We start from the raw sequence: 16033 nt of genomic DNA on the forward strand, positions 1-16033 counted from the left end.
TGTGTACTTACCTGTTTGTCTGGAGGACCGTAGAGTAGCGTGTACTGGGGGAGGACCCCATCCACGAGCTTCTCCAATTTCTCCGATGTGAAGGCAAGGGCCCTTTCCCCAGACACTCGAGCCATTGTCTCTTCCAGACCGAGGTCAGAGCAGCACTTGCAGTGTAGGTCGTCTCCTGTCAAAGATCAGGTATCGAGTGATTGAACAGATAGAAAATGACGGTCACGTCCGCGGCGGTGCGTACCATCACCGCCGGCGTACATCGTCATTGGCTCCTGGGACCCATAGGGTCCAATGTTAACCAATGCAGCATTGCGCCGCGAACTTCGACCGCCTACTGCGACAGTGTACAACACCAGCGAAGTTACCTCAAATCCCATTGTCCCACTTTAGAGGTCAGGCAGCTGCCATTTCAGGGGCCCACTTGGCTTCATTTCCAACTGCGTCACACATACCTAGGCCTAGACTCAACATACATACAGGCCACCTTTTGTGTATGATTGGTGTTCTGGGTAAACTGTGGGTACGTACCTCTGAGATGTTTGACTCTGTGCTTGCTGTTGTCCTTCATAGGCACCGTCCGCTGGGACATGTGAGGAGATGGCGGCATCCTCAGGTGTACCGACCGTTGGTGGACCTGTCGACAATGGAGGAGCGACATGTGATTATCACATACAGGCTTGACCGTGCCACAATCCAGGAACTGTGTACCCAGTTGGAGCCAGACCTGATGTCAGCAATCCGCCATGCAGGGCTTGGTGTTGGGATGGGTGGTTTGTGATGTTGGGACATATGTGAGGAGTTGGGTTGCTGGGGGTGAGGGTGAGGGTGGTGGTATGTGATAGCATGCAGGTAGGGTGGGGGATGTAATAATTAAGATTTGTCTTACCAGAGTCCATTCCTCCACCTACTCCTGCGAGGCCCTCATGATGCAGAATCGCCAAGACCTGCTCCTCCCATGTTGTTAGTTGTGGGTGAGGAGGTGGGGGGTCCACCGCCAGTCCGCTGTACCGCCAGGTGGTGTCTTGAGACCACGGACTCACCTTCCCCCGTATGTCGTTCCACCTCTTCCTGATGTCCTCCCGATTTCTTGGGTGCTGTCCCACTGCGTTGACCCTGTCCACTATTCTTCGCCATAGCTCCATCTTCCTTGCCATTGAGGTGTGCTGCACCTGTGCTCCGAATAGCTGTGGCTCTACCCGGACGATTTCCTCCACCATGACCATGAGCTCCTCCTCCGAGAACCTGGGGTGTCTTTGCCGTGCCATGGGGTGGTGTAGGTGATGTGTGGTGTGGAGTGTGTGGTGATAAGTGTGCTGATATGTAGTGGTGTGTTGTGTGAGGTGCGTGGAAGTTCTGTGGGTGATGGTGTTGTGTGCCTGTGGATGCTGTTGTTCTTGCTGGTGCTGTCTCTCTCTGGCCTTCTTTCTGAATTTGTGGTCGTGGGGGTTTGTGGGTGATGTGGGTGTGTGTTTTATATTGTAATGGTTGTGTGGGAGTGGTGTGTGTATGTGTATCAGGTGTGTGTATTTCGAATTGTCCAATGTGGTAGTGTTTTGTAAGAGTGTGTGTATTTTGAGCGCGGCGGTGTGTACCACCAATGGAATACCGCGGTTGAAAGACTGCTGTGTGGATTCGTGTGTCGTGATAGTGTGGGCGTATTTCTGTTGGCGTGACGGTGGAGGTTTTGTTTTCGCCAGTTTATCACTGACCTTTGGTGTGGCGGACTTGTGTGGGTGTCTAAATTTTGGCGGATTCCGAAATTCGGGTCATGATAGCTGTGGCAGAATTCCGCGGCCGCGGCGGTGTGTTGGCGGTCTTCTGCACGGCAGTAAGCGGCTTTTACCGCCAATGTTGTAATGACCGCCTTACTGTATAGGTCTTGTCCTAACAATCCGGGAAAACCACCTCAGCTAGTGGTTCCCCAAACGCATAGACAACGGGTCCTCCACTTGGCTCATGGGGATAACGGGGAAGGACATATGGGAAGGGAAAAAACCGAGGTCGCAATTCTCCAACGGTTTTATTGGCCAGGCATATTTGGGGATATTAGAAAACACTGTCAGGAGTGCTCGAAATGTCAACTCATTAATCAATCAATTAATCCCTCACCCCACCGTGTTGCTCCCCTACAACCACTACCCATTATAGATATACCCTTTTCACGAGTGGGTTTGGATATTGTGGGACCCTTAACCCCGTCTGCCAAGGGACATCAATATATCTTGGTATTAGTCGATTATGCGACTCGATATCTGGAAGCTATCCCCAACTCCAGTATACATACCAAAACAATATCCCAGGCCATGATTGAGTTCTTCTCCCGAGTTGGGTTTCCAAAGGAAATACTTACCGATCAAGGAAACCCTTTCATGTCCCGGCTTATGGCTAAAATATGTCATACCCTGGGGGTAGAACAGATACGTACATCCGTATATCATCCGCAAATGGATGGCTTAGTCAAACGATATAATAAAACCATTAAAACACTGCTACGAAAGGTCATCAGCGAGTCAGGAGTAGACTGGGAAAGAAAATTACCCTTAGTCCTATACTTAATCCGCACTCATATACAATCCTCCACTGGACATAGCCCCTTTGAGTTACTATTTGGACGACAACCCCGCACCCTTCTAGAAATGCTAGCTGAACACTGGGAGGAATCAGAGGATGAGGTTAAAGACATCCTCACATACACTAAAGACCTTAGAGATAATTTACACTCCCTGTGGGAAGAAGCCCACAATGCATTAAGAGAAGCTAAAGCCAAACAGAAAACACACTATGACATCAATAGCACTCCCCAAAATCTAGGGGTAGGGGAGAAGGTACTGGTTTTATTACCCACCAGTGAGAACAAGCTGCTCGCATGTGGCAAGGTCCCTATACGGTAGTGGAACAAGTCAATCCCACCACCTATAAAATCGAGATACCAAATGGGACCGGTAGAGAGCAAATACACCACATTAACCTTTTTAAGAGATGGTATGAAACGACTGGCACCCGCGCGACCATGTATATTGCCAAAGAAACAGAACAAGAAACACCCATATATCCCTTCCCAGATACCCAAGCAAAAGAAACTCCCCTACCCCGGTTAAATGACTCCCTCACTCAAGCACAACTAAAACAGCTCAAAGACCTCATTCTTACAAGTCTTGACGTGTTTTCCAAGGTACCCGGTCGGACCCCATTGATACAACACCCCATGCGCACCAGTAGGGATACAGTAGCACGACAACGGCCATACAGAATACCTGAGGCTAAGAGACAGATAGTGGAACAAGAAGTGGAAACCATGTTAAAAGCGGGCATAATCGAACCCTCCTCCAGTCCCTGGTGTTCCCCTTTAGTTTTAGTACCGAAACCTGATGGGAGCACCAGTTTTTGTATCGACTTTAGACAAGTCAACGCATTGTCACATTTTGATTCATATCCAATGCCACAAATCGTAAAACTCTTAGACCGCTTAGGACAAGCCAAATATATGTCCACCCTGGATCTGACTAAAGGCTACCAGCAGATTCCCCTTAGAGTTGAAGACAAGGAAAATAACGCATTTTCCACTCCTTCAGGTCTCTATCAATTTACAGTTCTGCCGTTCGGTCTTCACGGGGCCCCTGCTACCTTCCAACGCCTTATTGATAGAATTCTCAGACCCTTCCAAAGGTATGCAGCGACTTATATGGACGACATAGTGGTCTATAGTGCCAGCTGGGAAGAACATCTTGAGCACTTACGCCATATAATACAGGCCTTCTGGGAAGCAAATCTGACTGCAAACCCGGAGAAGTGTAAGCTAGGTCATACCGTCATCAAATATCTCATCTATGTAATAGGGGAGTGATGGGTTCGACCACAAATAGAGAAAATTCAAGCCATTACCCAACTACCGCTCCTGCGTACCAAGAAAGATGTTTGTGCCTTCTTGGGAATGGTGGGTTATTACTGCCGGTTTATACCCCGCTTTTCAACCATAGCAGGATCCGTCACGGATTTACTGAGGAAAACAAGTCCCAATCCTTTAGCTAACATTTCTGTGTCAGAACGGCAGAGTTTTGTATCCCTGAAAAACCTCCTGAACTCCAAACCGATCCTCTGTTGCCCAGACTTTACCAAACCTTTTCTAGTTCAAACTGATGCCTCGGATGTGGGACTGGGTGCAGTTTTGTCACAGGCGGATAGGGATGGGGCTTTCCATCCCATTGTATATATCAGTCGAAAGTTGTTACCCAGGGAGCGCCACTATCCTACCCTTGAGAAGGAGTGTCTGGCTATGAAATGGGCTGTGGAATCCCTCCGATACTATTTGGCAGGGCGGCCATTTACATTGCTCACGGACCATGCTCCATTGACCTGGCTTGCTCAACATAAGGACACTAATGCGCGGGTGCGCAGATGGTTCCTCTCACTGCAGCCTTTTTCCTTCCAGGTTCATCATTCCCCAGGATCCTGCATGGCCAATGCTGATTACCTATCTCGCTATCCAGTTGAGGAGTGGCTCTATCAGCCACTCGTTAGGGGGAGTGTCTGTAACAGGCCGTTGCTAACAGCAACAGACCCGCCCAATTCTATGGACCTGCACGGCTCTGCCATTCCCGACCTGGAAGGGCAATGTGAGCCATCCAATCCCCTTGTACATCCGTGGGCGGAGGGGCAGGGTCAGCGGCTTCACGCCATTGTACATTTAAAGCCGGAGCAAAAAGGAAGAAGGGGGAGGTGACGGACGGGAGACGCGAAAGGAGCAGCAGAACGGAAGAAAGCTCACCGGGAGCTGAGGATAGGCCACGGACGACGGAGGAGCCGAAGAACAACTCAGAGACCCAGAGGCCAGCACCAGCGGTGCAGGAGGTGCCCAGCAGCTCTCCCTCGCACACTAAAACATCTTATCCCACGGCAAGCAAGAGGACATTTGATTATTTGGGGTTTTTGTTTTACATGTGGGCCATGAGAGCTTGCCTAACTCTCAGAATCGTCCCACTTGGAATGGTGAGGGCTGCACTTTTTGGACTTTGAGACGCTATCATGTAGAAAAGTCCACAAGACCTAGACACATCTGAAAACTAAACATTTGGGTGAGTGGTGTGCTTCACATGCACCCGCACCATTTTCTTAACCACAATGCCCGACAAACCTCTAACTTTGCTAGAAATCAAATTTTTCCCACATATTTGTGATAGAACCTTCCTGAATCTGCAGGAATCCACAAAATTACTACCACCCAGCATTGTGCCCCACTTGTCAGCCTAAAAATGAGTTTTTTCAAACTGCCCTTTTCAACCCGCTTAGGTTCCCCCTCAATTTCAATATGTTTTTGGCTTTTCCCTGTCACAGGCGCTTGGCCCACCTACACAAGTGAGGTATCATTTTTACCGGGAGACTGAGGGGTCATTGGGTGGTAGAAAATTTGTCCTGATGCGGTGATCCCACACAGAAATGTGGGAATTTTTTTATTTTTTTAGCTAAATTTGATGTTTGCTGAGGATTCTGGGTAAGAAAACACTGGGGAATCCACGCAAGTCACACCTCCCTAGACTCCCTCGGGTGTTTGGGTTTGGTAGGTTTCCTTATAGGGCTGCTGAGCCCAGGACCCAAAACGCAGGTGCCCCCGCAAAAACAGGTAGTTTTGTATTTGATCATTGTGATCATTTTGATGTGTCCACATTTCCTTTCGTGGGCACTAGGCCTACCCACACAAGTGAGGTACCATTTTTAACGGGAGACTTGGGGAAACACAGAATAGAAGAACAAGTGTTATTGCCCATTGTCTTTCTCAACATTTTTTCCTTCCAAATGTAAGACAGTGTGTAAAAAGACATCTATTTGAGAAATGCACTGTAATTCACATGCTAATATGGGGACCCCGGAATTCAGGGATGCGCAAATAACCACTGCTTCTCAGCATCTTATCTTGTGCCCAGTTTGGAAATAAAAAGGTTTCTTTGATAACCTATTTTTCACTCTTTATATTTCAACAAATGAATTGCTGTTTACCCGGTATAGAATGAAAACCCATTGCAAGGGGCAGCTCATTTATTGGCTCTGGGTACCTAGGGTTCTTGATGAACCTACAAGCCCTATATATCCCGCAACCAGAAGAGTCCAGCAGATGTAACAGTATATTGCTCTCAAAAATATGACATCGCAGGAAAAAATTACAGAGTAAAACGTGGAGAAAAATGGCTGTTTTTTTACCTCAATTTCAATGTATTTTTTTATTTCAGCTGTTATTTTCTGTAGGAAAACCTTGTAGAATCTACACAAATTACCCCTTGATGAATTCCGAATTATATCTACTTTTCAGAAATCTTTAGCTTTCCGGGATCCAGCATTGGTTTCACACCTATTTCTGTCACTAACTGGAAGGAAGAGCACAAAAAATAGTAAAAATGGGGTATGTCCCAGTAAAATGCCAAAATTGTGTTGAAAAATTTGGTTTTATGATTCAAGTCTGCCTGTTCCTGAAAGCTGGGAAGATGGTGATTTTAGTACCCCAAACTCTTTGTTGAAGCCATTTTCAGGGAAAAAACACAAACCTTCTTCTGCAGCCCTTTTTTCTCATTTTCTTTTTAAAACAACATTTTCGCTGTATTTTGTCTAATTTCTTGGTCTCCTCCAGGGGAACCCATAAACTCTGGGTACCTCTAAAATCCCTAGGATGTTGGAAAAAAGGAAGCAAACTTGGCGTGAGCACCTTATGTGGACACAAAGTTATGAGGGCCTATGCGCGAACTGCCTCAAATGGCCAAAAAAGAGCCCTGGCACATGAGGGGGAAAAGTCCTGGCAGCGAAAGGGTTAAAAGAAGGCAGGTCTACTGCCTTTTTCATAACAAAACAGACCAGGCCTAATGGCATCTGGAATACAATTTCCTATTAAATTACTCAGGGCTATAGCTCGTTTGTCACCATAACCAACTCAGGCCTACTGTACTGAGCGTAATATCTTCTATGAAGTAACCATCAGGCATACAGTTATAAAATTATAAATGTGTACAAAATAACGGTTGGCAGTGCAAAATACAGTGTCTCCTAAGAGAGACTAATAAGGATTACCATAGTGCATACTTTCTATCCCCAGGGTTTGTTTGGGTTGTTCACCAACACCAACACCCATCTCTGCGGCAGTAATCTGTGAAAATCCATGTAGCAAAATACCTGCCTACAAGATTTAGCACAGAGTAATAACAATCCATCCATAAACGCCTACTGCCTTTAACACATGCTTATCACAATAAGTCAGGCCTACTGGCTTCTTCATAACATTTCATAATTAACAGATCAAATCAAGAAATCTGAATCACTTTCTTTGACTCTCTGATAAGAATTATAGCCTTTACCCTTGGCTTTACACCTTATCCAACACAGGCTTGTTCAAGTGCACATAAACTGGCAACCATTATTAGGACTATAAAATTACAAATGTTTAGTAAGCTACAGTTTGTACAACAATGTAGAAGTTGTCCCAATAGTGCCTAACAAAAAACAAAGTGAAAACTCAGGAATTGTCAGAGTGGGTGACCAGTGCAAAAATCTAGGGTACTCTGTAAGATTGCATGTAAAAAAATACCTGTCTATAAAGCAACGGTGTAATAACCTAATATGAAATGCATATTTGCTTTAACACATGCTTTTAACAAGAAATAATCTAGTCCTACAGCCCTTGTCATAACATTTCATAATGAGCAGATTAGATTTATGGCATCAGATGTAGTATTTCCCAGAACACCAATCAGGCCTGTTACTTGTAGGTAGTACCAACTCAGGCATACTCTTTTGAGCATAAGCTTTTTCACTAGGCAACGGCCAGCTTCATGGGAATACAAAATTATCACTGGCTTAGCAAAATCCTCTCTCTTGTGAGAAGGCTGAATAAGAATTCTCATAGAGCAAATATATATGCACTGTCTGTCACAGGGAGTAACAGCCAAATCCTTGCCTACTGCTGTAATGTGCGAGATTCCATGTACAAAAACAATACCTATCTGTAAGCTTTAATAAAGACTACTAATTTGTAGTAGCAGGGTGGCTCCATATATGACATCCACAAGCGAAGTAAAATGAAATACTGTCTTTAATAGAAAAATGGTATGAAGATGAAACTCAAACCGCACCAGCCTGCAGCTCTCCCTCTCCAACAGCCACTCCTGGAACACCATCAACATTCCAGCAGATCCAAGGAGAGCAGAGAAAGAGGGGAGAGCAGACCATACCACATATCACAATAAATACAACAAAGAGAAACTGTATTTCTAACACACATAAATAACTACAAATATTACACAAACAAAAGGTAAAGATACAATATACTACACCATTCACCCTTAAATGAGTATTGACTCTAACATATCTGTTTCACAATAAATACCTCAGGCTTATTGAGTTTATTGTAACTTCATAATAAGCATTTCATATGATAGCCATGTGTTCTTATGATTGCTATCATAAGCTACTCACTCCTGCTGTAAGGAGTATAAGCTTTGGCAGACGCCATGCAATGCAAACATTCTTTTTAGTGGAAACACTCAACTTCAGCTCAATCAAATCCTATACTCAGGGAAACCAACATGTGGGTGGGACCTAAGTACATCTTTCATTAGTACTCAGACACCTTTGTATTGATCACATAAGGTGTGGCGATAGCTGCACTGCTATGCTAGACATAAACATGTATGTGGACTAGCAGAGCCCTGGGCATCCATGCAGCGGTCAAACACACACCTGCACTCTGAAGTCTAAAGCTAATGATGTAAAAGCAAGGGGAGGGTGCTGCCACTTGCAAACAGCACTACATTCGTCATGCTTGCCCTTCTCTCATCTCGGCTGCTAGACAACAATGTAACACAGTAAATTATCTACCTTTATAGGACACTTTAACATAATTACATTAACATGCGTGTGCCCCCAAAGGGTCCAGATCCATCTAGTTTTAGATTTGATATTTATGCATGTTAATGAGCCTTCTCTAGGTAGCCATACTGCTGCTAGCTCAGGCAGCTGGACAATCAAAGTAATCACTGCTACATGGAGAGGAAGCATGTCATATCAAGAGGTACTCCTGTCCACCAACATATGGGTAGAGAGAGCTCCTCTCTGTAGTACTCCTGAAAGCTCTTTTTTTAGTTTGATCACATAAAGCCAGACCTAAAAAGACGTTGTGGCATTTAATTATGTCAAATCATATAGTGAATTTTCAGAAAAATGCAAAAACTTAACCCAAACTGTGAAAGATCGTGGAAAGATGTAAGTACAGTGTGTGCATCATCTTCTTCCCCCCTCCACTTTGTGCAAAAATCAGGTATGTTGAAGTCCTTTTCTACTCTCAAATCTTTTTGTTAGGTGGGCTGAGCAGAAAAATCATATAGCAGATAGAGTCTTAGCTTCTTTTTGTAGTGGGTGATGACAAGCTTGCAAGTCCATGACAAGGCCAGCTGGAAGAAGAATGGGGACTCTTTTTTCACAGGTGCTCTTTTCCCAGCGAAAAAAAGATGGTATTTTGTGGTGAAAAAGTCCAGAGATAAAACGATTTTTGCGATTTATTGAAAGACAAGGGGCCAGATGTAGCAAAGGATTTGCGCGTCGCAAACGGCGAAAATCGCCGTTTGCGAGGCGCAAATGCCTCTTTGCTATGCAGAAATGCATATTGCGAGTCGGGACCGACTCGCAATATGCATTTCAGAATCGCAAATAGGAAGGGGTGTTCCCTTCCTATTTGCGATTCGGAGTGGCATGCAATACCATTTGCGACCGCATATGCGGTCGCAAAGGGTGTCGCAGTTACCATCCACTTCAAGTGGATGGTAACCCACTCGCAAATTGGAAGGGGTCCCCATGGGACCCCTTCCCCTTTGCGAATGAACCCAATACTATTTTTTCAGGGCAGGTAGTGGTCCAAGGGACCACTACCTGTCCTGAAAAAATACCGAAACTAAAGGTTTCGTTTTTTTTTTTAAGTGAAGCTCGTTTTCCTTTAAGGAAAACGGGCTACACTTAAAAAAAAAAACTGCTTTATTGAGAAAGCAGTCACGAACATGGAGGTCTGCTGACGACAGCAGGCCTCCATGTTTGCGAGTGCCTAGACTCGCTATGGGGCCGCAATTTGCGACCCACCTCATTAATATTAATGAGGTGGGTCATTGCGACCCCATAGCGACTCGCAGACGGTGTCTGAGACACCGTACTGCATACCAATTTGCGAGTTGCAAATTGCGAGTCACATGGACTCGCAATTTGCAACTCGCAAATTTTCTTTTTGCTACATCTGGCCCCAGATGATAGTGAGAAACAGCTCTTCAACCCTGGCAGGTAAGAGCCCAACAACTTCCAACCCACTCCTGTTCAAACTCCCCACACCAACATTCTCAAAACAAAAAAAACCTCAAAGGATTTATAAAGTGCATGGCTACTCGTAGAGTGTCCCGGCACTGGGCAGACTAGATGCCGGTTGGGACAAGAGCCATCCTACTAATAGGCAGTTTGAAACAACCAGGTTTTAAGACTGCACCTGAAACAACGTTTATCATTCAAAACACATAGGTCCAAGGGAAAACCATACCAAGCCCTGACAGCGGGCAAGGAGAAAGAGGTGCCACCCCACCTCTTCCTCCTAAATTGTTGCACCATTGCCAGCATAGCACCAGAGGAGTGGAGAGTTCATGCCGGATGATATGGATTAAGCTTACTGGCTAGATATACAGGGCTGACCTAATAGAAGGCCCTGTGAGCCAAATTGAGACATTTAAACCCGGCCCTCTCTTTACTAGGCAGCCAATGCAGTTCCTTAAGATGTTGGGGAATAAGAGCCAAACTGGGGAGTTTTAGTAGTAGTCAAGCATTTTGTACCAGCTGAAGTCTCCTAGGCTGATAGGCTTGGAGATCCAGGTAGAGAGAGATAGAGTAAATAAGACTGGAGGTAATGAGTTCATGAATGACTGTCTTCTGAGCCTATGTCAGGAGTAATTTAAGAATTTCTTGGTAGACTTTAAGGCCCATATTTATACTTTTTGACGCAAAACTGCGCCGGCGCAGTTTTGCATAAAAATTATTACCGCCGACTAACGCCATTTTGGTGCGCCGTGTGGGCGTCAGATTTATACTTTGACGCACGGCGGCGCAAACAACAGGTCGGAGTCATTATTTTTGACGCACACCGCAGCGTCAAGTCGTAAAGGAAAACGACGTTAACGCGGCGGAAATGACTGTGGGTCGATTTACGACACCGCAAACCGGATTTGCGCCTTTTTTTGGACGCAATAGCGTCAAAAACCCCAGCGAACACAGCCATTTCACCAGAGGAGAGCCAAAATGGATCCCAGATGCCACTACAGACCCCAGGAAGATGACAGCAGACCAGGAACCAGCCAGGAGGACCCACACAAGAACCAGGACACTTTTAAGAAGAAAAGAAAGTTTCACTTCAGTGCAGAGGAGCAGGAAATCCTGGTTAAAGAGGTGACGGAACACCAGCACCAACTGTTTGTCACATCAAAGTTGCCAATCAGTAGGAGAGAGGCTATATGGCAACAAATTGTTGACAAGATAAACAGTGTGGCAGAAGTACGCTGAACAGTCATCGAGTGCAAGAAACGCTGGCATGACTGCAAACGCAGGACCAAGGAAAAGATGGCCAGGAACAGGAAGGCAGCACTGCAGACTGGAGGGGGGAGTCCAGCACACCAGGAGGCCCTGGACCACATGGAGGAGATGGTCGCAGCCGTCATCCCTGAGGAGATCGTCACAGGGATTCAAGGACAGGACAGCGTAGACTACCAGGACACAACGCACATGCAGGGTAAGTCGCATGGGGAATAATAATGCAATAATGTCAACTGTGAGCATGGGGGGGGATACCGACCACTAAATGCATGGAAGTCATCTAATACATGGAGTGGCATGGGTAAAGGGGCACGACATGGGAGTATGGCCCGTTCTGAGAAGACCTGGGGCACACCATTACACAACACCAACAACAGTCCCATGGGGGCATGCTGTCATGTCAACGATGGAGCAAAGGGAAAGCCATGCAGAAGGGAAGGCCACTACGTCAAACTGACATCCTGGCACTCGTCAGCCAACATACCTCCTACATTAACTAGGGCCCTATTAGCAATCCTCTAGCCAAACCGACAACTGCAATGTAACTGCGACAACAGTTGCCACTACCACCTCTGATCTGTGTGCAGCTCAAGTAGCCAATGGCAGTAACCTCCCCATGGAACATACACACCTAAATTAGGGGGTGAGGATGACATCTGCAACAATCCCCTGAAACAAGACAAATGTTCCAGTACACTCAAATGTCAATGCCCATAGTTGTCACATACATCAGCCAAGGTAAACAACAATAGGAGCGACACAGCACTAAGGACACACCCATGCTGCATATGTCAGGGTCCATCCTGTGCCTGGGTAACAAGGCAACATCCCAAATGTCATACTGCTCAGACAACAGCATTGAGGAGGGGACACATGTAACTGGTCACTGAAATACACCTGAACAGTCAGAGGATGAAATAGGACACTGATACGACTATCAGGGCAATCCAATGTAACACACATTACCCAACATCAGCAGGACCCATTAATAATGTCACCATCCATATCAGATCATAACATTGCCATGCATAGGATATGCAACATGTCAATTACATTTAAGTCGTTGTGAACGATCAGGGATTGGGGCAGGTCCTGATAGTTAAGTGTGCTGCTGGTGCCATCAGAACACCCACAGCCAGTGAAAGGTCTCACCATGAGAATGGATATACACGGAGGATCGAGTAGGACAAGAAGGTGGCAATTCTCTATTTGGCATAAACCAACACCTAGAGGCGATGAGGCTGACAAGTCTGATAACTCAATAACATACATGTGACACACAGGTGGGCCATAGACCTGAAACAATGCCCATCTGAAGGACTGCAGATATTAATACAAAACAAGATCACAAAGTGAATTCATCAAAAGGCAGACACGTCACGTCAAAATTGTCACAACACAGACACACTAATTGTACCCTGTTTCATTGCAGAGGAAGATGGATCTCCTGCCGATATGCCTGTCCCAGATTTCCCTGATGACATGGATGACGAGCCGATAAACATTCCCCAGGAGACTATCCAAAAGGTCCTTGAAACCCTTCAGACCCCACCTTCAGTCACAAGGAGGAGCACAGAACAAGCAGCCATCGCAGAGGAACCACCCCAATTGTAAGACCTGCCAGCTCCAATACAGCTGAGGACTCAGACGACACTGGCACCAGCTTTGAGAGAACTGTAGTTGGAGTACAGCGGGAGCTGGCCAAGGAGGTGCGGTGGGGATGCAAACTATGGCAGCCAGCCTTGAGGGGATGCGTTCGTGCATGATGTCATCTGCAGATCAGGCAGCAGCTATGCAAGCCCTAACATCTATCTTGCAGGAACTGCAGAAAACCCAGAAGGAAATCAGCACAGCTGTAATACAGTTGACCCAACACCTACAACAGCAATCTTGTCAACGCGTGCACGAATGCAACATTGAACCCCTCAGGGCCGACGTGGCTGCCTACCATCGTGATGTGGCTGCTATTCTCAAGAACCAGCAGGCCCTCCTTGCAGCAGTACTGCCCTTAAGACCTTCACAGGGAGCAGCCACCGGGATGTCTGACTCCACGTCTTCTAACACTGAGGTGTGTGTTGCCCCTTCACAACCAACAACAACAAGGACAAAGCAGGCAACACACACATCAGAAGAAGAAGACATGGAACAGATCACATTCACAAGGAAAATGACCCGGAAGCACTAGTCCCTGCCACATGGCCAACTATTACCAAAGTCCTGCGTTTTGAAACATGACAGTCTTACAACTGTACTCAAGCACTGTTCTGGTAACCACTGTATCACTTGTCACCCAGCCCAGTGATTGTCTCTCTCCTACTCATTGGCTAAGTCTGTCCCTCTGCACTGTCTGAAACAGCAACCCCAGCATGACAAAAGCATTTTGGTAAACCCTTGTGTTGGATCACACTGGAAGATATCACTATAATGGACTCACAATCATGGACAATGTACATATGGCACTACAGCACTTTTCAATAAATAGCACTTACACAACAAATCTGTCACTGGGTAATGTGACATATCAACTGTGCTGTAGATAATTGAAATGTCCCTACTGTCAAATTACGTAGCTTGTCAATACAACTGTCCAGATATTATGTAGTTAGAGAAATCTGCACAGTGACCATGATTGCATCATACTCTGCCCATCCTGAGGGAATAATCTGATGAAGTGAGAAACCATACACCACCATGCTGTGTTGGACAGAAGAATGCTTCCTCAGGGGATAACTAAGTCATCAAATGGTGCCCGCAAACTGTTGTCAACATGCAAAAATAACACAATAAACATGCCACACTAATCTAAGTAAATACAAAAAAGAAACTGCACAAATGAAGGTAATCATGCCGAACTGTGTCACAAATGATGTATGAGGGTCATGAAGACAAGAATACAAGATTGCCAATGAGAACTCATCTTATAAGGGTGTGCATGATCATCACACTGCAGTCAGACCTAAAACTGTTTCCCCAATATCAAGTCTGGAACCACTGTTAGTGACTTTGAAAACACACTTATCAACAGAAACACATTGTCATCCATATTAACTGTGATTGGTGGTTGCAACAAAGGGTAGACACTTTGCAAGATAGCTCTGGGTTAGCTGCCAATCGTACAGCTCAGTTGGGATTTGTTTGTAGCATTGCACACAGATGTTATAGTACAAAAGAGATGTACACGGAATCCAAACCCACGATCAAGTACCATTCAACACATACTATTAAGGGGTAACCAAATATTTATTAAAAGCTAACCATAGACGAGGAAACTGAAGGAAAAATCTTACCTACCCTAATCTACCCTGACTACTCATTACCCACAACTGTCCCTAACTAACCTAAGCTACACTTACTTATCACATGTAACGAAACGTTCTAAACATCTACTCCCACCCCCCTTATGAGACGGGACACATTGAGGACAAAAAATACTGACCTAAACACATACTATACTATCCTAAACAAATATATTATTTTTTGGTAATTTTTTTTTTTTAATGTTTTTTGCTTTTTTTTGTATTTTTATTTTTTACACACAATAACCCCAACATAGCCCCACACCCACGCACCCACACATGTAATAAGTCAAAAAAGAAACAAGCAGGACCCCCTACCCCCCACCCACTAACACTGACTAAACTAACAGCCTATACTAACCTAACACTAAGCCCGCTAAGCCCACTAACTATAAGAACAAGGAAAGAGGAGGGAGAGGAGGGTATCATGTCCATCTATTCAACTGTCTAGAGGTTGGCCCTCCGGAGGGTCCTCTTGATATCCTTGACCCGCCGTTTAATGTGCCGCACGTCCCGGCTCAGGTGGCTCACCTTGCGCAGCACTTTGTCCATCTTGTGTTCAAGTCTATTGAAGGCTGCAGGGTCAACAGCTGGAGCAGTGGCAGTCTGGGTACCGGTGGAGGAGGTCTGTGTGGGCTGTCCTGCACCGGTGGCAATGCTGGGGCCAGGAAGTCCAGCAGATGTAGATTCAACAGAGGCAGCTGTGGGTGGGGCCACCTGGCTCTGATTGGTGGTTGTTCTGTGGTGGCTGTGGTGGGCACAGTAGGCCCACCCTGTGGGAAGGCTCGCCATGCCCCGGAGGCACGTTCATGGCGATATCGCCGGGCCATCCTCCGGAACCCCGACTCCACCAGCAGGATGTGCTGGTATCGCATGGCCCGATGCTGAAATTCACGGACCTGGTCTGGAGTCATGTTAGCTGCTGTGAAGACAAATGCAGATATGCCACATTAGTAACTGCACTGTGTGAAACGGTACAGCAAGTTAATCAGACATTACATCTACTGTACTTCTAACACCTCATATCACGATACAGAGCATCGAATGTCCCTGAGGAAGTACATGGCAGGCCAGACAACAAAGGTCACATCACACAAAGCACATTCATAACCCACAAGATGGATAACAACTGGCCTTGACTTGCA

Source organism: Pleurodeles waltl, chromosome 1_2 (assembly GCF_031143425.1).
Source record: "Pleurodeles waltl isolate 20211129_DDA chromosome 1_2, aPleWal1.hap1.20221129, whole genome shotgun sequence".
NCBI lineage: Eukaryota > Metazoa > Chordata > Amphibia > Caudata > Salamandridae > Pleurodeles > Pleurodeles waltl.